General features: G+C 41.0%; 1 protein-coding gene and 1 pseudogene across 1 annotated transcript in view; one reads left to right on the forward strand and one right to left on the reverse strand.

Moving 5' to 3' along the window:
• GRHL2 (grainyhead like transcription factor 2) overlaps positions 1-24,653 on the forward strand; it is a 187,545-nt gene that overhangs the window by 20,067 nt on the left and 142,825 nt on the right. The window lies entirely within an intron of this gene.
• LOC140712326 (SAP domain-containing ribonucleoprotein-like) lies at positions 18,441-19,505 on the reverse strand (annotated as a pseudogene).

The raw sequence follows: 24,653 nt of genomic DNA on the forward strand, positions 1-24,653 counted from the left end.
CCGTGCCCAGGCTCATCTTGTTGTTGTTGTTGTTTTTAATGACTTCTAGGTTTTATGCCTTGCTTAGGAAGGCTTTCTCTGCTCTAAAATTAAACACAGACAACCTTTTCCCCCACACAAATGTCTCCTAAATTTTATTCTATCATTCTATTTATTTTATTCTTTTATAGTTTCACATTTTCACTAAAAGCTTTGATCCACCTGGAATGTATTCAATGAAGAAATGAAGTGAGGTTTTTACATAATTGTTTTTCTAGATGGCCAAACTATTGTACCAATGCCATTTATTAAGTGATACTTAATATTTCCCTCACTTGTCTGAAATCCAGCCTTTATTATAGATTAAATTCCTTTGTGTATTTAGGACTATTTTTTAACTCTTCAGTGTGTTACACTGATCTATTTATGCCTATGAAGCAACTATTTATTTAAGTTTATACAATGTTCTAATATCTGAAAATGTTGTGCCATCTAATTAGTCTACTTTAAAAAAAAATCTCTGGTTACTTTGGTTTTTTTTTTTTAATGCAAACTGGAATCAGCTTCTGTAGTTCTTAAGAAAACCTGATTTGGGAGTGAGGAGAAGGGAAGGGATTCATTAAATTTTATGAATAACTTTAGTATAGAGTTGATATCTTATTAACATCATGCATTTCTATAAAAACAAATGTTTTGCTCTATTTATTTAAATCATCTTTGATGTTCCTCAGTATCATTAAAACATTTTTTCATTAGAACTTGTACTTTTATTATATTTATTTTTAAAAGTTTATCCAAAAGCATATTATCTTTTTGGTACTATTTTAAGAGGTATCTTTGCTTATTAAATATATTTTATTTTATTTTATTTATATTTTGAGACACTGTCTCACTCTGTCGTCCAGGCTGGAGTGCAGTGGCACGATCTCAGCTCACTGCAACCTCCGCCTCCTGGATTCAAGCAATTCTCTGGCCTCAGCCACCCGAGTAGCTGGGATTACAGGTGATGCCTGGCTAATTTTTGTATTTTTAGTAGAGAAGGGGTTTCACCATGTTGGTCAGGCTGTGTTTTGATTTCTTAAATCTTTCTCTTTTATTACACTGGTCGGGATTGGCAGAGGATGCTTTCAGTGTTTCACTGTTTAGCATAATGGTGCTGTTGGTTTCTTGGCTGTTGTCTTAGTGCAATCAGACTGCCACAGCAAAGTACTGGGTGGCTTATAAACAATAGAAACTGATGTCTCGCCGTTTCATAGGCTAAAGGTCTGAGATCCGGGTGCCAACATGGAGGGGCTCTGGTGAAGGCCCTCTTCTTTTTTTTTTTTTTTTTTTTTTTTTGAGAGGGAGTCTCGCTCTGTCGCCCAGCCTGGAGTGCAGTGGCCGGATCTCAGCTCACTGCAAGCTCTGCCTTCCGGGTTCAGGCCATTCTCCTGCCTCAGCCTCCGGAGTAGCTGGGACTACAGGGCCCGCCACCTCGCCCGGCTACTTTTTTGTATTTTTTAGTAGAGACGGGGTTTCACCGTGTTAGCCAGTATGGTCTCGATCTCCTGACCTCGTGATCCACCTGTCTCGGCCTCCTAAAGTGCTGGGATTACAGGCTTGAGCCACCGTGCCCGGCCGAAGGCCCTCTTCTTAGCTGGCTAGTTTTCTGGCCTCTCCACCTCTAAATACCATCACATTAGAGATAGTGTTTCAACATATGAATTTTAGGGGTGTACAAACTTTCAGTTTATTGCAGCTGTTAATAATTTTTATATTGGGTTTTTCCCTTTGTTTTCTTAATATAGTGATATCAATCAATAAATTTCCTAATCTTTTTTGAGTAGTTTTGCATTCCTGGGATAAGCTTTACAGGGTCATGTTGTTGTTGTGGTAGTTGTTTAAATAACAGATTCAGTTCATCAATATTTTTCTGAGGATTTTATGCCTATATTCATCGCAATCCCACTACATACTGGGGTTGTGGCCTGGCGTAAATTACTTAATTTCTCTTAGTTTCTCAACTATAAAAAGGGGATAATAGTGAAAGATCTTGCCTCCCAACATTAGGGTGAGGTATATAACCCTTAGAACAGTCTGTGAGACATGGTAAATACTCAGTAAATGTTCGTTCTCATTGTTGTTATTGTAACTGACACTAGTCTGCTGTTTCCTGGGTGTGTGTATGTGTGTCTGTGTATGTGGGTGCATGCTATCGTTGTGCTTTTTTTTGGTTTGTTTTTGTTTTTGTTTTTTTGAGATGGAATTTTGCTCTTGTCGCCTAGGCTGGAGTGCATTGGCTCAATCTCAGCTCACTGCAACCTCCGCCTCCTGGGTTCAAATGATTCTCCCATCTCAGCCTCCCTAGTAGCTGGGATTCCAGGCACCCGCCACCATGCCCAACTAATTTTTGTATTTTTAGTAAAGACAGGGTTTTCATCATATTGGCCAGGCTGGTCTTGAACTCCTGATTTCAGGTGATCTTCCCGCCTTGGCCTCCCAAAGTGCTGGGATTATATACGTGAGCCATCGCGCCTCGCCGTTGTGCATTTTGATATCTGTGTTTTTTTTTTTTTTTTTTTTTTTTTTTTTGAGACGGAGTCTCGCTGTGTCACCCAGGCTGGAGTGCAGTGGCCAGATCTCAGCTCACTGCAAGCTCTGCTTCCCGGGTTCATGCCATTCTCCTGCCTCAGCCTGCCGAGTAGCTGGGACTACAGGCGCCCGCCACTTCGTCCGGCTAGTTTTTTGTATTTTTTAGTAGAGACGGGGTTTCACCGTGTTAGCCAGGATGGTCTCGATCTCCTGACCTCGTGATCCGCCCGTCTCGGCCTCCCAAAGTGCTGGGATTACAGGCTTGAGCCACCGCGCCCGGCTGGGGGTATCTGTGTTATAGCAGCTGATTATAATGAGCTGGGAAACGTTCCATGCTTTATTATGTGCTGCAACAATTCAAACAATGTTGAAATTATCTATTCCTTGAAGGTTGCTAGGCCCATGAAAGTCCTTGACCAACCTTTCAATGTCTTCTATGCTCCCTTTGTGTATCTACTGAGGCTTTCACACTAGGGCCAAGTTTCAGCATTTATATTTTACAGGAAGTCATCAGCTTCTGGTCTCCCTTATCTCACTGGGTCTGTCTTCTCACCCTTTCTTCATCAGATTTTACCTCTCCTGCCATTCTCTTCACCCCAGTCCCACTCTTACACACATACACATACATTTACACGCTCACACACATATGTGCACACACAGAGGACAGTTCAGTGCCTTTATGAATACTTGGCTAGAAAAACTGGAGCCACAGTACATTAGACTTATACAGTGATTCCTGGGGATAGCACTGGGACCAACAGGTGAAAACAAAGAGATTTCGTCTCAGTTTATGTATGTGTTAGTCCAGATGCTCCAAGAAGCAGACACCATGATGAGGTTAAACATGCGAAGATCTTACTAAGGGAAGATCTGTGACGGAATGGAGTGGGGGAGCTCAGCAAGGCAAGGAGAGCCCCCAGACTCTGAGGCAAGCCCAACCCAAGGGCTGGGGAGACCCAGCGGTCTAAGAAAGCTTCCTCAAAGCCCTAGGAGTGCTTTATTTTTTGCTATCAGGGCATCAGAGGAGTCCTGCCTCTGCCATGGAATCCGGGCCAGTACAACCTCCGGCTGGGAGCAGCTTGTGGGCGGCCTGGCGGCAGCCGGGCCCGTGGGCAGCTGCTCTCCCTGCAGCTGGAGTGCTGCAAGGTGCCTGCTAGTGGCTGCCACAAAGTGAAAGTTTCCTAACAACTCGAGCTTTCTGCCAGTGGAATGAAGAGCTTTTTCAGGTAGTAACTTATTTCTAGAGATGTTTAGGCAGAAGAATGTTAGGATGGGACTGTTTGTGTTTGAGTGAAAAAGTCTCAACCTTTAAGTTCCATTTTCATTCTCACTTTTCTTTCTCCTCCTCCTCTCCTTCCTCCTCTACTCTCTGTCCTTCCCCCTTTCTTCTCTTCCTCCTTCTTCTTCCTTCTTTTCCTTTTATCTTCTCCCTTTCCTTTCTTTCCTTTCTTTCCCTTTCTTTCCTTTCTTTTTCTTCTTTCCTTCCTTTCCCCATTCCTCCCTTCCTTCCCTCCTCCCTCCCTCCCTTCTCCTCCCTTCTCCTCCCTTCTCCTCCCTTCTCCTTCCTTCCTTCCTTCCTTCCTTCCTTCCTTCCTTCTTTCCTTCCTTCCTTCCTTCCTCCCTCCCTCCCTCCCTTCCTTCCTTTCCTCTCTCCCTCCCTCCTTATAGGGACCACTGCAATGAGGTCTTGCAGTAGAAAAGAGAGAATAGACTCAACTCCCTCTCTCTTTCTCCCTCTTTGTCTCTCTCCACACACATGCGTGCACACACACACACACATATTAATATTATATATGAGGTTGGAGTGTGGTCATCACTTTTCCCACTTCCTCAGCTTCGCTTACAAATTTAAAAAATGTCTGATGACGCTTATATTCAGCAGTTCAACATCTTCTTCCCCTCTCCCAGCCTGAGAATGTCTTTCTTCCCAGGGTCCTGTCTCATTGTTGACAAGTTCAGGAACTAGAGGTTTACTTAAGTCAGGGTTTCTGTCCTTGTTACAATATAGTGAGGAAAAAAAAACGTAAAATGGAACCAGGAAGCCTGGGTCTCTCCTGCCATTTCTGCTCTTTCCACCCTTCAGAGTATGTTGAAAACCAAGACGTGTTGCATGCTGGGCACTGCATTTTCATGTTGCAATGAGAGGCAGCTTAAGTGTTTTCACATGGAAGACTTTCTCCCGTGAGGCATGCCCACAGTGCAGAGGTCGGATGGGGGGTGATTTCCAGCATCAAGGAGATAGGGTGTCCAGGAAAGCCTGGGGATTGCACCTAAGAGGTCAGCTTGACCTTCCTCTCTCCTTCCTCTCTAGTGAGTTTCCCATTACAAACTCTTCCTGTCTTTTGCCAGCTGACTGGTGTTGGGGCCATTGTAGTCTACCAAAGACGGCTTAAGAATATTGCACTTTACAATAATGTTAATATCAAGCTCTTACATAGTTACCGTACATAGTGTGTCACAGGCGTCCCTCTAAGCACTGTCCATGGATAACTCAATTCTTGAATCACATCTGTGAGGGTTGATGAGAAAATGGGAGCACAGGTATGCTCAGTAGCTTGTCAGAGGTCACAGGGCTGACAGGCATCAGAGATGGAACTGGAACCCTGTGGTCTGACTCTGTGGTCTATGAATTTAAGCTCACGCTTCACTGCCTGTTTCCTGAAAAGGGACCAAATGGGGTTTTGGTCTCCTACTTCTCAGGAGATCTGGTGCCCATTTGCCTACGGCCTCCCTCCAGAAACTTGGTGGTTTAGTGGTTGACAACTGGCAACTACAGGGTGCCTCTGGGCTGCAGTCATGTTGCAAATGACCCACATAGTATTTTCTTAAAATATAATTTTAATTTTTATCAAAGAAGTGTACTTAGTTTAAAATATCAAATAATACTTAAAGCAATCTGTAAAGAAACAGCAGTTTCCCCCACTCTTCTCTCTGATTATGATCTCCAGCAACTGTACTGGATTTCCTTTTACTTCTTTTCCTTTTCCATTTTTTTTTCTTTTTCCCTTTTAGACAGGGTCTCCCTCTGTGGCCCAGGCTGGATGGAGTGCAGTGGTGTGATTATGGCTCACTGCAACCTTGATCTTCCAGACTCAGGGGACACTCCCACCTCAGCTTCCCAAGTGGCTGGAACTACAGGCACACGCCACCATGTCCAGCTAATTTGTAAAGACTGAGTCTTACTATGTTGCTCTGGCTGGTCTCAAACTCATAAGCTCAGGTGATCCTCCTCTCTTGGCCTCCCAAAGTGCTGGGATTACAGGCATGAGCCACCGCACCCAGACCCTATTCCTTCTTGTTTACCTCTATGTGTCTCAGAAATAAATACTGCTATTTCTTGATCTATGATTTTATGTATTATCTATTCACTTTCAACCATGAAGATAAAGGTTTGGCTCTGCCACAACCTACTTGCATGAATCAATTCTTTCTTCACTTATTGCTACCATCTGAAACCCACTTGCATGGACTTTTAAGGCCGGTGAAAAGCCTGGTGTGACAGTGTGGAAAAGCCCCCATACCTCGGTTAAATGTTCTGGATCAAGTTCACTCTGTATCTGCAGGACGGCATCATCCTCTTCCTGTGGCAGGATGCCTTTGGGTTCTACGTCAGTCCTCTACTTGATCATGGAGTCCTGGGGCCTCTGCTTCTATTGAGGACCCTCGCTTTGGCTCTTCACATCTACCCTTTCCATTTTCCTCTCTTAGTCACTAGGGCTAAAAGTAAAGGGAACCTGGGATTTTGGAGCCACATCAATAAATCACAGTGGAAAACTCTTATGAAACTTCATCTGGCGCTTTCAGCAGTCTTCTCCCTGTCCCCTTCCCAGTTTTCCCTCCTTCAAAGGGTCTTAGTGCATTTATCTCCCATTTTGTTTTCAGTTTTGCTAAGTTCCTATTCTCTGCTGGGGATGATTCACGGACGCCTCCTTCCATTCAACCTAACCCCTCTGGATGGACTAGCATCCCCAGGACAACAGAGAGTGCAGGGAAAGTGTCCAGACAGCTGCCACAGTAACACCAAGCAAGCCACTAATGGCCACCAGTGCAAAGGGCTGTGCTCTCAGTCTAGTGGACTCTTTCTGCTAACAAAATCAGGCTACATTTTGTATTTGATTCAGATCTGCAGGACACTTTCCTTGGGCAATATTCTAACAGTTGTTGGGGAGTCTGTAGTTAAAAAAATTCTCGCTTTCCTCAGAGACAATGCAGACAAGATGAGGCTTTCATAGAGCATCAGACAATATAAAAAGTACAACACTGACCTTTGTTTTTTTCTTCAGACTTTCATGTCCATTTGCAGTCATTTGACGCAAGCATCACAGACATTGTAACTAAGCAGCTATAGTTCCTAGAAAGCTTTAAGGCTTTATGCTTCTTGCAGCCCTACCTGACTTTTTTTTTTTTTTCTTTTTTTTTTTTTTTTTTTTTGAGACGGAGTCTCGCTTTGTCACCCAGGCTGGAGTGCAGTGGCCGGATCTCAGCTCACGGCAAGCTCCGCCTCCCAGGTTCACGCCATTCTCCTGCCTCAGCCTCCCGAGTAGCTGGGACTACAGGCGCCCGCCACCTCGCCCGGCTAGTTTTTTGTATGTTTTAGTAGAGACGGCGTTTCACCGTGTTAGCCAGGATGGTCTCGATCTCCTGACCTTGTGATCCGCCCGTCTCGGCCCCCCAAAGTGCTGGGATTACAGGCTTGAGTCACCGCACCCGGCCCCTACCTGACTTTCTAACAGGCTTACTTGGCTAGCACCTGCTTGATATGAGTGAACCTGGGAGACAGAACTCCACATTTTCATGCAGCAGTGACACCAGGTAGAAGAGACAGCTCACCAGCACCCTGCTTATTCCCACTATATCACATGGCCAGCAGGAGAGCCCATGTAACTGCAGGGTTCTAGAAGTTCTAGAGTTTTCAGGCTCCACACACACTTCTCTACTGTAACACGGCTCACCCTCCTGATCTGACACTTCATCAACAGTATAGCAGCCTTTTCCTGAACTCTTCTGTGAATCTCCCCCCATGTCACATACTTCCCTGCATCTAATGATGATATCCTCCACCTCCTTGTGACTTTCCCTATTAGAAAATCATTAATCCAGCTTGGTCAACATGGCAAAACCCCGTTTCTACAAAAAATGCAAAAAGTTAGCCGGGCGTGGCAGTGCATGCACCTGTAATCCCAGCTACTTGGGAGTCTGAGGTAGGAGAATCACCTGGGACCTGGAGATAGAGGCTGCAGTGAGCCGTGATTGTGCCACTGCACTCCGACCTGGGCAGCAGAGTGAGACCCTGTCTCAAAGAAAGGAAAAAATAAATAAAATCCCTAGTATAGGGAAGGGGAACCATTTCCAGGGTACTAGGAGTGGTACCCATACAGGATCACCTCCTCACTTGGAGGAACTCCACTTGACTTCTCCTGGTGTGTTTGGTTACAAGAATATAATACAACGATTCTGCAAGTGCCTGGTCTTCAGCTATTTTTGCCATTGCCTCCCTGCTCATCACCCATGCCACATGTTTTCTTTCTATGCACTGATCAACGTCCTTTCAACAGAACGATTCACTCCTAGCCCATGAGTTAGCTCTGTATGTTTGAGATCGTTCTGTGCTGCTTCTCTTTTCTCCCGTACTAGAAAGACCCCCAAGTTCTTTCCATCTCCGCTGAAGTCTGAAAGTGGAGGTAATGACGTCTCAAAGAGTGTTCTAAGGTGTGGTCTACTCCTCTGGGCTTCTGTCCATATTGGGAGGATATTAGCAAGCACTCTAAGTAATTTGTTGATTTAACTTCTGTCTCCTGTGCTGCTGTTTGTGAGGCACATTGGTAAGAAAATCTTCCATTTCCCTCACTGGCCTCATCTGTTGGAATGTATGGTGTGGGGTTGTGCAGTTGGTAAATTGTTGAGATGTCTGCGTGCGTGCACACACACACACACAATTTCTGTCCATTTTTATTAGGTTTTATTAGAGAGTGGGTTTATACTGCAGCCTAACTCTGATGCCTTTCACTGGAAATCTCTACTCATTTTTAGGTGTTTCAAGTTTTGTAGTTAACGTTATCACTTTTTCTTCAATGATTTTTTTTTTTTTAATTTTAAGAGACAGGGTCTTGCTATGTTGCCCACACTGATCTTGAACTCCTGGCCTCAAGTAATCCTCCCACCTTGGCTTCCCAAAAGTGCTGGAATTGCAGGTGTGAGCCACTGTACTTGGCCCTTCATTGATTCTTCCACTGTTTTTATGTTTATATAACTGTTCCCAAATCCAAGATCAGATTAAATATTCATCACTTATTACTCGATTTTTTTTTAAAGGATCTCGCTCTGTTGCCCAGGCTGGAGTCCAGTGGTGCAATCACAGCTCACTGCAGCCTCAGACTCTTGGGTTTAAGCAATCCTCCTGCCTCACCCCAGAGAAGCTGGGATTACAGGTGTGCCACCATGCTCAGCTTTTTTTGTGTGTGTGTATGTGATTGCATATGAAACAACTAAAAAAAATTGTCCAGAATTTATTTAAATCGTCTCAAGTAAAGGTTTAATTTAAATAAGCTAACACACAAATGACCTTCATCCACATCACACACACCCCACCCTAACCGTAAGTGTATTGCAAACACACATATGTATGTATATATGAAGATATATGTATATGTGTATGCATATTCATGTAACATATGCATATACAGATAAAAAGGCTTTTCTCCCCTCTATTCACTGCTAATAATCAATTTAAAAATGAGAATATTTTAAAATCCAAGCACAGATCCAGGACTAGAGGACTTGAGTGCTTCTGATTATTGTCTAACTATTGAAAAACAGATAATTAGTTCTTATTTTCCTAATAGTTCCCTTAGAAGCCCATCTAAATTTTAATCAGGCAAACCAAAGTTTAATTGGCTTTTATTATTTCCAACATTTTAATTTTAGATCAGACTTATCAAAAAGTCAATTTATTTGCCCTATCTCCTTTTCTAGAAGGGATATCTTGTGTAAGCAACATATTTTGTGTGGATTTTATACAGACTTTCCCATTACTCTCTTGTGGAACTCCTGTAAAGTAAGTTTCTAATCTATTCTCTTAGCTTTAAAGACAGAGGTGGAGGCCAACATTTTTCCCATAGAATATCTCTGTTACACAATTTTGGAGATTGTAGACTGATTCACATAGTATGTGAGGTTACAAATTGAGTGAGACATAATGCCCACTTGCACAAAGATGTAAAATTTAAGACGGTATCTGAATAAAGAAAATGGCGGGAAATATTGACTGCCTTGAAATAAAGAAAAGAGCTACAGAATCTTAAGGAAGACCTTATAAAGGTGATTTTTTCTCATTATGCAGAAAGTAATCCTTAGTTTATCCTTCCTGGGCCATTTCAGTAACTGCCTTGTTGGTCTCCTACAACCTCTTTTCTGTTCAATCCCATGCAGCAGACAGGGTGATCTTTTAAAGGTCACAAGGGAACATCTTGTGTTTTCAAAAGATCACCCTGTGTATGGATTGAACAGAAAAGAGGTTGATCAAGATGTTCCCTTCCTAAAGACCTCACATAAGTACCCTGTGCACTTAGCATACAAAATGTAAAATCCTAAAAGTGAATTATAAATCCTGGCATAATCTGGCCTCTGATTATCTCTTAAGTTTCATCAGACACTGCCCTCTTCCTTCTTGAAACATTATCGTCCAGCTATGCTGCCCTTCATTTAGTTCTTCGACTGGGAGAAGTTCCAACCTGCCTCAGGGACCTTGCACATGCTGTTCCTGTAATGACATTCCTTCCTCTTTTCCTTGAGAAATTCCTCCTCCTTCTGCAAGTCTCAATTTGTGTTTGAATACTTTCGCAGTAACCCCATCCTAAGCAGCCCCATCTCAATCTAAATTAGATCCTCCATCAGTCTGAGTTCTTCGAGATGAATAATCTAAGATAGGATTACACATGCAATACTTGTATTAGGGGAACCACCTGCGAGAAAAAAATAAGGAGGGAGCTGGCATAGCAGGGGAGCTGTCAGACAGCAATGTGAATCTGACCTGGAGTGAAGGAGAGAGGGAGGGAATGTTGAGCGGAAGTTTCCAGGCCTGCTGTGCAGTCTAAAGAAGATGCAGCAAGGCCATGGGGTGAGGCTGAGGGTCTTTGAGTCAGAGCCAGCCATCACAGGAGTCCCTGTTCCCCAAGAATGCTCCTGCTTTGGTAGTCCTACCGCACATGATCACTGGCTGAAAGCAGCCCACGGTGAAGTGTGGCCTCCACACAAATGCGATGATAGATTTCAGCAACGGGCAACAGAAGCCTTGGCCCCTGATGCTTTCTGTGGTTAGAGGTGTTGTGAGGTGCTCCTGGCTACCACATGGTCCCCATGACATTTTCTCTTGCAGCACCCTGTACTTTTCTTCATTAACACTTGTCACATCTGCAATTGTATAGTCTTCTGTCAGAGCTTCACCCGGGCAGAGACTGGGTCCGTCTTTTTCATTGCTATATCCCAGTACTCAAAGCAGTACCAGCTCACAGTAGGTGCTCAGTTAAGACCTGTGGAATGAATGTGGTCTTAACTTTCATTGCTTTTAAGTAGCAGTGCTTCCATTATTTAACAAGACATATCTTCCATGATATGATTTTTTTATTACATCTTTATACTTGGACTTATATACCTAAGGATTAGGGCCGATTATAAAAAAAGTTCTCAAAATGTAATTTTTTGTTAGCTTTTAGAGAAAGCTGGTAATAAGCTTACATGAACTAATTAATTCATAGATGAAATTCTCCTTAATAGGAGAGACTGTGTCTGGCTTGGTCAACACTGCCTCCTGCACCTAGCTTAGAGCCTGTAGTACAGCAGGAACTCAATAAAGGGTTTGTTCAATGAACTGAGTGGGAAATTTAGGGCAGGGGGTGTGAATGGAGGAAGAAAACTTTGGCAGGAAGCTGTTTATAATTTTAGCTTTGCTCTCATGGAAGAGTGCTTATATATTTGCAAAGCACTAATGATTAGCCAACAGTATGCAGTTGGTTCTTCATATCCAAGGTTCCAAAACTGTGGGTCTAACCAACTGTATTTCAAAGATAGAAAAAAAACCAATAAAAAAAATAGCAATAAAAAATAATACAAATGAAATTAAAACAATGTAACGACTATTTTCCTAGCATTTACATAGTATTAGGTATTATAAATAATCTAGAGGTGATCTAAAGTATATAGTAGGATGTGCATGGGTTATATACCTAAAATACCAGGCCATGTTATACAAGACACTTGAGCATCTCTGGGCCTGGAATCAATCCCCTGTGGATTTGTGTCCTCCAGCAATTTGTCCTTGAATTATTTCAATGTTAACAAAAATAACTGCGTAATCCCAGGGAAATGGTATAATCTCTCTGGACCTCAGTTTTCCTATTTGTAAAATGAGAAGTTTGGAGTGGATGATCATGAAGATTTCTTTTCAGCACTTGTGTGTTACAGGTCTATTCATAAACACAAAAACGAGTACCTCAGGTCATTGCCAAGCCTTACAAATATAAGTATGTTTATATATATAGAGAGATACATAATAAATATATATAACATCTATATCTAAGTGTGTGTGTGTGTATATATATATATAAAGCATCTATATCTGAGTTGTTTTGGAATTGAAGTTGCATGAAATATAACTTGCTGTTTTTTTACTTTAATTTCTCTTTTAAATAGTCCTTCTGGTCACAGACTGACTGGGACCACAAAGTAGAAAACTATTATTCTTTGTTTCTTTCTTTTTTTTTTTTAAGATGGAATCTTGCTCTGTCACCCAGGCTGGAGTGCAGTGGCGCAATCTCTGCTCACTGCAACCTCCGCCTCCCCAGTTCAAGTGATTCTCATGTCTCAGCCTTCTGAGTAGCTGGGATTACAGGCACTTGCCACCACGCCCCGCTAATTTTTTAATTTTTTAATTTTTAGTAGAGATGGGTTTCACCACATTGCCAGGCTGGTCTCAAACTCCTGGCCTCAAGTGATCTACCAACCTCGACCTCCCAAAGTGCTGGAATTACAGACTTAAGCCACCGCACCCAGCCAAAATCTATTATTCTTACAAGGAATGAAAGGGGATTTTTTTTTTCCCCATACAGGTGAAGACAGAAAGATACACAATAGAAACCTCATGACTTAGAGAAGGGAACTGCATAAAGATGACTGTGACCATGCTTTTATGTATGAAGTAGAGGAGAGGAAATCAAGAATGCTGGATGCTATGGAGAGGAAACACCCAAACTTATTAGTTCCCCCGCACCACCCATCCCAGCTTGTTTCTTCAGTCCAATACTTCTATATCCCCTGAAAAGGTTTTTTTTAAAGGGCAGTAGGGGTCTCACTCTTTCACCCAGGCTGGAGTGTGGTGGCACAATCACGGCTCACTGCAGCCTCAATCTCCAGGCCTCAAGTGATCCTCCCACCTCAGCCTCCCAAGTAGCTGGGACTACAAGCATGCACCACATGTCTGGCTAATTTTTTAAATTATTATTTGTAAAGTTGGGTTTTTGCCATGTTGTCTGGTTAGTCTTGAATTCCTGGGCTCAAACGATCCTCCCACCTCGGCCTCTCAAAGTGTTAGAATTACAGGTGTGAGCCACTGGCCCAGCCTTCTCTTCCATTTATATTCAGTTGCATAAGCTCTATCTATCTATCTATCTATCTATCTATCTATCTATCTATATTTAAAACTACTAAATAAAGACAAATCACTCACAGTCCCACCTCCAAAAGTTACTTTTGTTTTCTTCTGATTCATAACCTTATTTGTTTTGACTCATATACTTACTGGTTTGTTTTAATGCAGTTGCTACCATAATCATCAATCACCAGGTGCTTAATAGAATGCCCCACCATTTGGGTTTGTCTGATGTTTTCTCTTCAAGATGTGCGTCTCTCAGGGTGTACCTTCATCACTTGGTTAAGGTAGTAGCTGCCAGGTTTCTGCACTGAAAAATTACTGTTTTTCTCTTTCCAAATAATTGAGTCACTTTCGATTGTTTATATTTTTCTAGAAACGTTCCCATTTTGTCTGTTTTCAAGTATATTAGCATAAAGGGATTCACAAAATTCTGTTTTTTCAAAAGAGAATTGTTGCATCTAAAATTGTCTTCCTTTTCTTTTCTAATATTTGATTATCTTTGCCAGTTTGTTAGTTTTCTTTGCCATTTCAAAGAACCAACTTTCATCTTAAATTGTCCTTTCTGTCAAGTCTTTACTTCGTTAATTTGTTTTATCTTTATTACATCCATCTTTCTAAGTTCTTAAGTTAATTCTTTTATTTTTTTCTAACATGTTGTATGCTTAGCTCTTTAACTTTTTAGCCTTTATTCCCATCTAACATAAGCAGTATGAAATTTGCCTCTAAGTGCTGATTTATCTATATCCCACAACATATAGTATTTTATCATGGAGTTCTAATTTAAAAAACTTCCTTTAAGGGCTGTTCTTTGACTTGTGAATATTTAGAAAACTATATTATAATTTCAAAACATATAGTCTTTAAATTTCATCTTCTTTGCTGTTTAAAATTTCACTATGTTGTGGTCAGAGAATTTTTTTTGTTTTGTTTTGTTTTGTTTTGTTTTGTTTTTGAGACGGAGTCTTGCTCTGTCACCCAGGCTGGAGTGCAGTGGCCAGATCTCGGCTCACTGCAAGCTCCGACTCCCGGGTTCACACCATTCTCCTGCCTCAGCCTCCCGAGTAGCTGGGACTACAGGCGCCCGCCACCTCGCCTGGCTAGTTTTTTGTAAGAGAATTTGGTTTGTATGATAAGAGTTCTTTGAAATGGGTAGAGTCTTGCTTGGTGGCCTGATATTAGGTCAGTTTTCTTATGTCTCATGGGTACTTAAAAGATAATACTGGCTTAAAAAAAAAACTCCAGTTTGAAAGTATCTATTTTTTAAAGGTAGGGTTAACCCATTTTCACATATTACAATTACTGATATATAGTGTCTTATTTTTTCTATGCCACATCATTATTTTTATTTTTGTTTATTTTTGTTGCATTGATCAATAATTCTTTTTTTTTGAGATGGAGTTTTGCTCTTGTTGCCCAGGCTGGAGCACACTAGTGTGATCTTGGCTCACCGCAACCTCCGCCTCCCACGTTCAAGCGATTCTCCTGCCTCAGCCTCCTGAGTAGCTGGGATTACAGGCATGCGTCACCATGCCTGGCTAATTTTGTATTTTTAGCAGAGACGGGGTTTCACCATGTTGGTCAGGCTGGTCTCGAACTCCTGACCTCAGGTGATCTGCCCACCTCGGCCTCCCAAAGTGCTGGAATTACAGGCGTGAGCCACCACGCCCGGCTATCTTTTTTCATTATTTTTCTCTGGTTATTTTCTAGAGCAGTGCTTCTCAAATTTTTGTTCTCAGAATCCCTTTAATACTCTTAAATTATTGAAGTCCCAGAAGAGCTTGTATTTGTGTGGGTTATATCTACTGATATATATCATATGAAAACTTAAAGATAGTAAATTTAAAAAAATACTTATTTATGCCTCAATTAAAATAACTGTAAACCATATGATAGTTATAAAGCATATTAACATAATGTTTTATTTTATTATTATGCTTTTTAACCTTTTTTTTTTTTTTCTTTTTGAGATGAGATCTTGATATATTGCCCAGGCTGGTCTTGAATTCCTGGACTCGAGCCATCTTCATGCCTCAGCCTCCCAAGTAGCTGGGATTCCAGGTGTGTACCACCACACCCAGCTTGAAATAACATTTTTGAAATGAAACAAAACTGGTCAGTTGTGGCTCGTGCCTGTAATCCCAGCACCTTGGGAGGCCAAGGCGGGTGGATCACTTGAGGTCAGGAGTTTGAGATCAGCTTGGCCAACATGGTAAAATCCCATCTCTACAAAAATTACCAGAAATTAGCTGGGGGTGGTGGCACATGTCTGTAGTCCCAGCTACTTGGGAGGCTGAGGCAGAATGGGTTGAACCCAGGAGGTGGAGGTTACAGTGAGCTGAGATCATGCCACTGCACTCCAGCTGGGCAAGAGAGCAAGACTCTATTTCAAAAAAATAAAACCTAAACTAAAATTTTCTTTTTTCTTTTTCTTTTTTTGAGATGAAGTTTGACTCTTGTTGCCCAGGTTGGAGTGCAATGGTGCGATCTTGGCTCACTGCAACCTCCGTCTCCCAGGTTCAAGCAATTCTTCTGCCTCAGCCTCCCAAGTAGCTGGGATTGCAGGCATGCACCACCACGCTTGGCTAATTTTGTATTTTTTGTAGAGACGGGGTTTCTCCATGTTGAGGCTGGTCTCGAACTCCTAACCTCAGGTGATCTGCCTGCCTCGGCCTCCCAAAGTGCTGGGATTATAGGTGTGAGCCACCGCGCCTGGGCTAAAATTTTCAAAACATATGAATTTAATGAGAAAGAGTAGTGTTATTTTACATTTTTGCAACTTTCTTTAATGCCTGGCTTAGCAGATGACTGCTGGATTCTCACATCTGCCTCTTCATTCAATCTATTACAAAATGTTATTTTGGTTAGAGAATCCTGCTTCACACTGATAGTTGGAAAAGGAAAATATATTTTCATATAACTAGATATTCTTTGATATTTCACCAAAATTCAAAAGTGGGTTTTTAAAGGTTAATTGCAATGTGGAAACTGAAATCATACACTGAACTTTCTCTGTTACATTAAAATCTGTAGGCCTGTTTTGCACTTTGAATAGACCTTATACTTGTGTGTGATTCTATAACATCACGCATTGGCATTTGGAAATATTCACTGACTGAGTTATTCAGATTTTTCCAAATGTTAATGTGCTTCATGATACATTAACAAAAAATTATACCCATTAACCTCATCAGAAAATAAAGTACTAGAAAGTTATCAGTAGTGGTGAATGCAAGTTTCCAAACATTTTCTTCTTTCTCTCGCTCTCTCTTTTTTTTTTTTTTTTCTTGAAAGCTCAAATTTTACCACTGGCAACAAATACTGTCAGTTTTCTGTGAAGTGATAGACTCTCACTTGGTTTAGTTTTGAGAAGACATCAGCCAAACACTCAAGTCTGAACATGCAGTTTGTCAATATGTCATTCTCTCAGGTAAAAATGGAATCCCTTGAAAAAAGCAGCTAGTTTCAACTCCTATTCAAAGCATCGCACGAGTGCTTTTCCTTGAGGCAATCACTGTATTTCAGTATGCAGTCAAAGTGCTTTACATGTACTTCCTGCTTTGTCACACAGAATATTAAAAAGGTTGGTACCCAAAGTTTGAGATTAGTACAATTAATATTCTACGCTGCTTCATGAAGGACATTCTCAAGTGAAACTGCATGTATTTGCTTGTTTGTTTGCTTGTTTTGTTTTTATTTTGAGTATGTGACGATAAAAATATAACACCTCAAGTATAGTTTAATGCCACTGTCTTCATTCATGTAAGAAGCTTGAACTTTTACCCAGTGTTAGTTTTGTACCATTACTACAAATGTCAACAGAGGGAATAAGGCACATATATCTCAGTATTATTAGGGAGATAATTTTAAACTCATAGACCCTTGAAAGTATCTAAGGGATTTCTCTAGGTGTCCGCACACCATACTATGGAAATTGCTGCTCTTTAATTTCTATATCCTATCCTATCTTTATCCTAGTAATTGTTACCCTTGAACTTTTAATAAGCATAAACTTATCTTTTCTATCAATATCAGGAGTTAACCATTATCAATTACTCTTCTTACGTACAAAGCAAAATCAACATACTTTTTATTTTATCTCATTATTACATTAAAATTTTTTTTTGTAGAGACACAGTCTTGCTATGTTGCCCAGGCTGGTCTCAAACTCCTGGCCTCAAGCAATCCTCTCACCTTGGCCTCCCAAAGCACTGGAATTATAGCTATGAGCCACTGTGCTGGGCCCAATACACCTTTTAAACAACTCTGCTCCTATCACCTCTCAGGTGTTTCATTTTAGGTTCATATTATCTTTAAGAACTCTTTCTTAGTGGCATACATTTCATTTCCGTGATCAGAAATCAGTTACAATTAATATTTTATTGACTTATTTGATATTCTCTGATGGCTGTATCAATTTTCTTCCTTATCCGTGCATATCTTTCTTTACTTTGGCTCAAGGGATACATTTTTCAAACGGGACACATACATGAGTGGAATCGTTTTTTAATCTTTTCACGACTAAACAGGTATTTTACTTTGCCATCACACTTACTTGATCTTTTGCTGTGTTTAGACTTTTCTCTTGTCCAGCAGCATTTAGTGATGTGGATGAGAAGTTTATTGGCTGGCAGTTTCTTGTTCTGTTCTGTCGAATGTTACTTAAGTTTTTTCCTAGTATTTGTAGCATTTTTAAATTTAATCTTCGACCCAAAAATTTCACCAAGATGTGAATAGAAGTGCCACTTTTTCATTATTCTTTCCTACACTTTGGTGCCTTTCCAATACTCAAGTTTTTTTTTTTTTTCAGCTGTAAGACATTATTATTCTAGTCTAGTCTAGTCTTCTTTTGTGTATTTGTTTCTTCTCTTTCATCCTCTTCATTGCTTTCTTCTGTAACTTTTGTTAATTGAACTTTATACCTGTAATCATCCGGCATACCTTTTAACTTTGTCTTATGATTTTTTTGTTTGTTTAAAAACTGGGCAATTCAGTCCTCATATAAACTTTTATTTTTATTTTAAAAATCATGTAACTTGTTTTGTGGTTTTTGTTTTCTAGTAGCCTCTGCTTCTGTTGTAGGTTCAGTAGCTTCTTTTTACCCCCGTCTCTTTTCAGATTCTTTTTTTTTTTTTTTTTAACTAACAAGCAAAAAATCAAAAACAAAAACATGACAGCCTTAAAGTTGGAACAGCAATAAGTCAAATTGCTGCTAGAGTTCCCAGATGTACCTGGGGTACATGTGCCCTCATTGCAAGGCAGGAGGTAGGTATGTGACTGTGCATTTAGGTATATTTGTGACCGAGAAGAATCAGAGAAATGGAAACCACTGGAGAGCAGAAAGCAGCAGGAACTTTTCAGCAGGCAATCTCAGGGGCGGCTCTGTTCCTATTGTTTGCCTCTGTATCCTCTGTGGTTCCTTCTGGTTCCAGCTGAACCGGTGATAATCCCAAATCGCTCCTTCCTCCTTTTCAGTTTCTCATCATCTTCAGACTTTCTGGAGATTGAAGAGCCATTCAAACCAAATCTTTGAGCTCTTTCCTTTAGCTTATCCAGGTTCATCGTAGGTTTGTTGTCGGATGACAGACCTTTTGTTGGAACTGGAGAAGTCCCAAACCCAGCTGCCCAGGCAGTTTTCTCACTTTACAAGCTCCCAGGTACATGCACTCATTTAGCCCTTTTCTGCATTCTCTCTGCCTGTGGTATTTCAGATGTAATTTTTACCACTTTCTTCTCTGCTTCCACATCAACAGTTTTTTCAGGGAGTTCTTCCTCTTTGACAGGGATTTCTATGGGGCTTTGTTTTTTCTTCCTCTGTTTCATCTCCCAGTACATCCTCATTTGCCTCTTCTTCAGCGTGACCTAAAAGATATGCCTGGAGCCAGCACTTTGGGAGGCCAAGGCGGGGGGATCATGAGGTCAGGAGTTTGAGACGAGCCTGGCCAACATAGTGAAGCCCCATCTCTACTAAAAATGCAAAAATTAGCCGGGCATGGTGGCATGTGCTTGTAGTCCCAGCTACTTGGGAGGCTGAGGCAGGAGAATTGTTTGAACCCAGGAGGCGGAGGCTGTGGTGAGCCAAGATTGAACCACTGCACTCCAGCCTGGGCAACAGAGTGAGACTCCCTCTAAAAATAAATAAATAAATAAACAAACAAACAAATAAATAAATAATAAAGGCCTGGAGCCTTTTGATGGCATCTTGTTTCATTTCCTTGGTCTCCAAACCACGGGCAAGATATTCGTGCTTTAGTTCAGCAATCTTTCGCTTATGGTGCGCCACCGTCTTGGTCGCCATCTTGTTACCCCTCACTCTAATAGGCCCCTACCCATTACCTCTCAAGTATCTTCCTTTTAACTTTATTTTCTGTATCCAGCATTAATTATTTTCCTTATAAATAACCTTTTTTGCTCATCTTGGGGCTTCTCTTTTACTCATGTAAGGTTTCCTTAAATGTATGGTTATTCTTAGTTCTCATATTAAAAATGAAGAGTTAGACTGAAGACTTTTTAGCCCAGGCAGGAGGCTGTTAGCAGAGTGGAGCTCACTCTTCCTGAGGTGGGCTGCTCTCTTGATGGAAGGTCTGGTCACAGGCTCTGAGGATGCCCGGAGGGTCCTTTGTATATATACAAGTGAAGCCCAGCAGGACAAGCTGGGGGTTAGACACACGAGATAACTTTTCTGTTGCGTTAAGCTCATATTTTTTGTCCGTTTCCATTTGTGGCAGTTTGAAGTTACTCTAGGTGTTTTACCATGTTTTTTCTCTCTCTGGCATTAGGAACTCCAAAGGCGGACTCGTCTGTATTTAAGAAGCCAATTAATGTTGTAGTTAGTTCCATTGGGCACACTGTACAGGAACTGGCTTGGCCATAGGCACTGAAGACTTGAGTTTTCCAAGCTCAGAGAGAAAAACAGTCCTCAAGCACACATTAACCCTTCCTGCACCAAAGGTGGGGTGCAGCCTTCTCAACTCCGGCTTCTCCTTTATTCCAATCTCTTCTGCTTTCTATCTCCTAGAATTGCATTAAAATTTCTTTTCCATATTGGCTGTAAACATTAGAGGTAAACCCATGAAATGGTATTTAAATGGAAATTGGTCCTGCAGGCTTGTAAAATGCTTTTGTGCTTTCTCTCTTACTGCTAGAGATTCAATTGCTGTAATTTCCTCAGAAAAACTGACTATTTTTAATTTTCAAAACTAATTTGGTTATAACATAGGTCTTTCCTTTAAAAATCATGTTTTCGTTTGCTCTTAAATGTAATATTTCCCTTATTTCCCAATTCTTTAATCTATATTTCTGTTACATGAATCACTTGCTATCAATTTTCTGCAGGACATTTAAAAACAGATGACCTCTAGTTATATTATACTAAAGATAAGTTAGGACTTGCTACCCATCACCCCATTCAGTTCATTCAATAAATATGTGTTGCCTGCCTGCCTGCCTGATATATACTTTCTAGAATGTTCTAGGACCTTGGAATTCTACAAATAATGTAAACATGTTGTCTTTCTTCAGGGAACTTACAAACTGCCCTTTTACATAATTTCTCTATTACTCTGAATTTGGACATATCCCCTGTTATATTGGTCTTTTGTATCCTGTTTATGAGTTTTCCCTTTTCAACTAACTTTTTTTCTTTTTTTTTTTTTTTTTTTTTTTTTTTTTTTGAGACGGAGTCTCGCTCTGTCGCCCAGGCTGGAGTGCAGTGGCCGGATCTCTGCTCACTGCAAGCTCCGCCTCCCGGGTTCACGCCATTCTCCTGCCTCAGCCTCCCATTGTGAAAATAGAGCATGGTCAAGAGTAGGAAATAGAGAAGGATGCATAAGAACTCAGGCTCCGAGGTTGTGCGTGGTGGCTCACACCTGTAATCCCAGCACTTTGGGATGCTGAAGCTGGTGGATCACTTGAGCTCAGAAGTCCAAGACCAGCCTGGGCAATGTAGGGAGACCTTGTCTCTACCAAAAAAAAAAAAAAAATTAGTCAGGCATGATGGACCACTCTAGAGGCTGAGGTGGGAGGATCACTTGAGCCTGGGAGGTTCAGGCTGCAGTGAGCCATGATCGTACTACTGCACTCCTCTAGCCTTCTAGCCTGGAGGATAGAGCAAGACCCCCTAAGACCCCCTATCTCAAAAAAAAAAAAAGAAAAAAAAAAAAGAAAAAAGTACTCAGGCACTTGGAGGCAATGCTGATCTAATGCTGACTGCTACCTGACCCTGGGCAAGTTACTTAACACTCTATTCTCAATTTACTCATCTGTATGAAGGGCATGATGTTCATATCTGACTCTAAGGTTATTATTAATATAAGGAATACATGAGTTAACCCATGTAAGGGGCTTAGAACATTAGCTGGCATATAGTAGATGCTCAATAAGTAGTATGACGTTATTATTGAAGATTACTTGAAAAGTCAAAGAGTAGAAAGGAGCAAATACAAATTCACCTATAATCATTGCTAACGTTTTAGATTTTGATTTACTCTCTCTCACACACACACACACCACACACTAACCAATTTTAGTCATTTCATAAGTTGCTATCTCTATAAATTCTCTCCTTTTTTTTTTTTTTTTTTTTTTTGAGATGGAGTCTTGCTCTGTCGCCCAGGCTGGAGTGCAGTGGCCGGATCTCAGCTCACTGCAAGCTCCGCCTCCCGGGTTCACGCCATTCTCCTGCCTCAGCCTCCCGAGTAGCTAGGACTACAGGCGCCCGCCACCTTGCCCAGCTAGTTTTTTTTTTTTTTTTTTTTTTTTTTTCGTATTTTTTAGTAGAGACGGGATTTCACCGTGTTAGCCAGGATGGTCTGGATCTCCTGACCTCGTGATCCGCCCCTCTCGGCCTCCCAAAGTGCTGGGATTACAGGCTTGAGCCACCGCACCCGGCCCTCTCCATTTTAAAAATTATTATCTTGTCCTCTTACTTTCACTTTCTATTGTGATATCCTTTTCATTGTTTCTAGAACTCAGTGGGTTACCTTTCCTGTAGCTCTTTGGTTTTATTTCTAATCCTTTTACTTCATAGGTGAACTAATAGCATGCTTAGGGCACTACAAAGCTGGGGCTTCCGAGAGGGGGCAGGAGAGAGAGAGAGAGAAAGAGAGAGAGAGAGAGAGAGACCATGCTTCAAGCAGTAGATCAGTATATTTTGCAATCAGTATCTAAAATGAAACCATCTTAATTTCAATGGACATAAATTTTGTTTTACAGTTTACTGTTTTTAAAAACTATGCACTTTATGTGGTGGAGGGCATTATAATATTTTCACTGAATTAATCGAATCTTCTCTTTCCCTAGCATAGCCATCTTTAATGAGAAGCTTATCAATATTGTCCTGGGCTTATGGATTCATTTCATTTCCCAGGAATCTTAGACAGGTTATGTCAAGGGTAAAAGGTTAGAGTCATCAAGGACAAGCTCTGAGCATAGAGTCTTCCAAATAAATTTTAACTCTTTTTCTAACATGGAAAGTATCTGTTATCTCTTGTGATTTGCCTCTAGCAAGCACTAAAAGGAGCATGAAAGCAACTAGTAGTCAAACAATCATTTTTGGCATTTAAGTTGTGACATTAATCCTGGGTAGGAAAATTGGTTCATTAATTTCCATTTGAAAGTCTTATTCTGTTAATGGGAAAAAAGCCAATATTCCAAAAGAAAAAAGTAAGTATCACATTTTGAAGCTTTGCTGTTTCATTTTTGGTCTGAATATGGTCATTTTTTTGCTGGGAAGCTGAAGTGATTACATAAGTCAGTAATCAGCCGTAGTGAATCAGCTACAAGAAAATGAGACCAATCTCAAGTGCTCAAAACTCAGAATATGAACAATGTAGAGAGTAGAATTTGGCTAGGCTCGGTGGCTCATGCCTATAATCCCAGCACTTTGGGAGGCCGAGGCGGGCAGATCACGAGGTCAGGAGTTCGAGACCAGTCTGACCAATGTGATGAAACCCTGTCTTTACTAAAAATACAAAAATTAGCTGGGCGTAGTGGCTCGTGCCTGCAATCCCAGCTACTCAGGGGCTGAGGCAGGAGAATTGCTTGAATCTGGGAGATGGAGGTTGCAGTGAGGCGAGATTGCGCCACTGCACTCCAGCCTGGGGGACAGAGCGAGACTCTGACTCAAAAAAAAAAAAAAAGAGAGAGTAGAATTCATGTGCTCTCAAGATAAAGGCTGTGTGTGTGTGTGTGTGTGTGTGTGTGTGTGTGAGAGAGAGAGAGACAGAGAGAGAGAGATAAAGAGAAAGAGGTGGGGGAGAGGACAGTTGAGACGGAGTACATAGCATGAAATCCTGGAAATTATATAAATGTTTCACTACTTCTTCTAAGGAAAAGCTAGTGGATAGAAATTTTTTTTTTGCCCCTAAGTCAAGTCGGCGTTGGGAATGATGGACAACAGGTAGAAGAAAGGAATTCTTAATATCATGCCTTTGTTGATTGAAGTTTAGCTTTCCCTTCCAGTTGCCTCAGGTCTGAATGTAAATATCCTTGGTTTCCTACTCACATTTAAGGAGAATAGAAGAATGAATCCCCACATTTTTTTTTTTTTAATTTGAAGGGGAGAATTAAGAGGGAGAAGAAAGTTCAAGCTGGATCGATGCTTATTAAATTAAATTTATAATTATGCTTCCTAAAATCAAGGCAACTTACATTTGCATAGCACTTTATAGCTCACAACCAACTTTACAAATATGCTGTGAATTGATTTTATGAAAACATGAAGAATGCAGCTCCTCCCATTCTCTCGTTAATATTTTAAGCCACAACTTTTACTTCAATTCCTCAATGGCAATGGAGATTTTATTCATTCATTCAACAGTTGTTAATTGACTACGAAGTATGTGGCAGACGCTGTTCAAGGTGCTTGTGATATATTCATGAACAAAACAACCCTAGCCCTGTGGAGCTTAGGTTCTAGCGGAGGTAGACAGACAAGGAACATTGACCATAATAAAAAACTAAGTTACGTTGCGTTTAAGGAGGTGATGGCTGTTGAATGGAAAAAAGAAAGAGTAGAGAGCTGGGTAAAGGAGATAGAAAGTTTTAAAGGAATTGGAAATTCCAGCACGGATGGAGGCAGGTTGCTGCATTAAATAGGGTAGTCAGGTTAAGTCTCATTAAGGTGAGATTTGGACAAAAGCTTAAAGGAGATGACAGAGCTAGCCTTAGGTATTTGGGGGAAGAACGTTCTGGGACGATGAAACAGCTGAAGTCAAGGCTTTAAGGTGGGACCAGTGCAGCAAGATGAGAATGAGTGAGAAGAAGAGTATCAGGAGAATAGACTGTAGAAGTAAGGGACCCATGATCCTGGGGGACCTGGTAGGTCATTGTAACAACCATCACTTCTATTCTAAAGGAAATGGGGAGTCATTACAGAATTGAGCACGAGAGGGCATGATGTGATTTCTGTTTCAATGGGGTTTCTCTAGATGCCGTTTAGTTGAGAATAGACTGGAAAGGA

This window comes from Chlorocebus sabaeus, chromosome 8 (genome assembly GCF_047675955.1).
Source record: "Chlorocebus sabaeus isolate Y175 chromosome 8, mChlSab1.0.hap1, whole genome shotgun sequence".
In the NCBI taxonomy this organism is placed as follows: domain Eukaryota; kingdom Metazoa; phylum Chordata; class Mammalia; order Primates; family Cercopithecidae; genus Chlorocebus; species Chlorocebus sabaeus.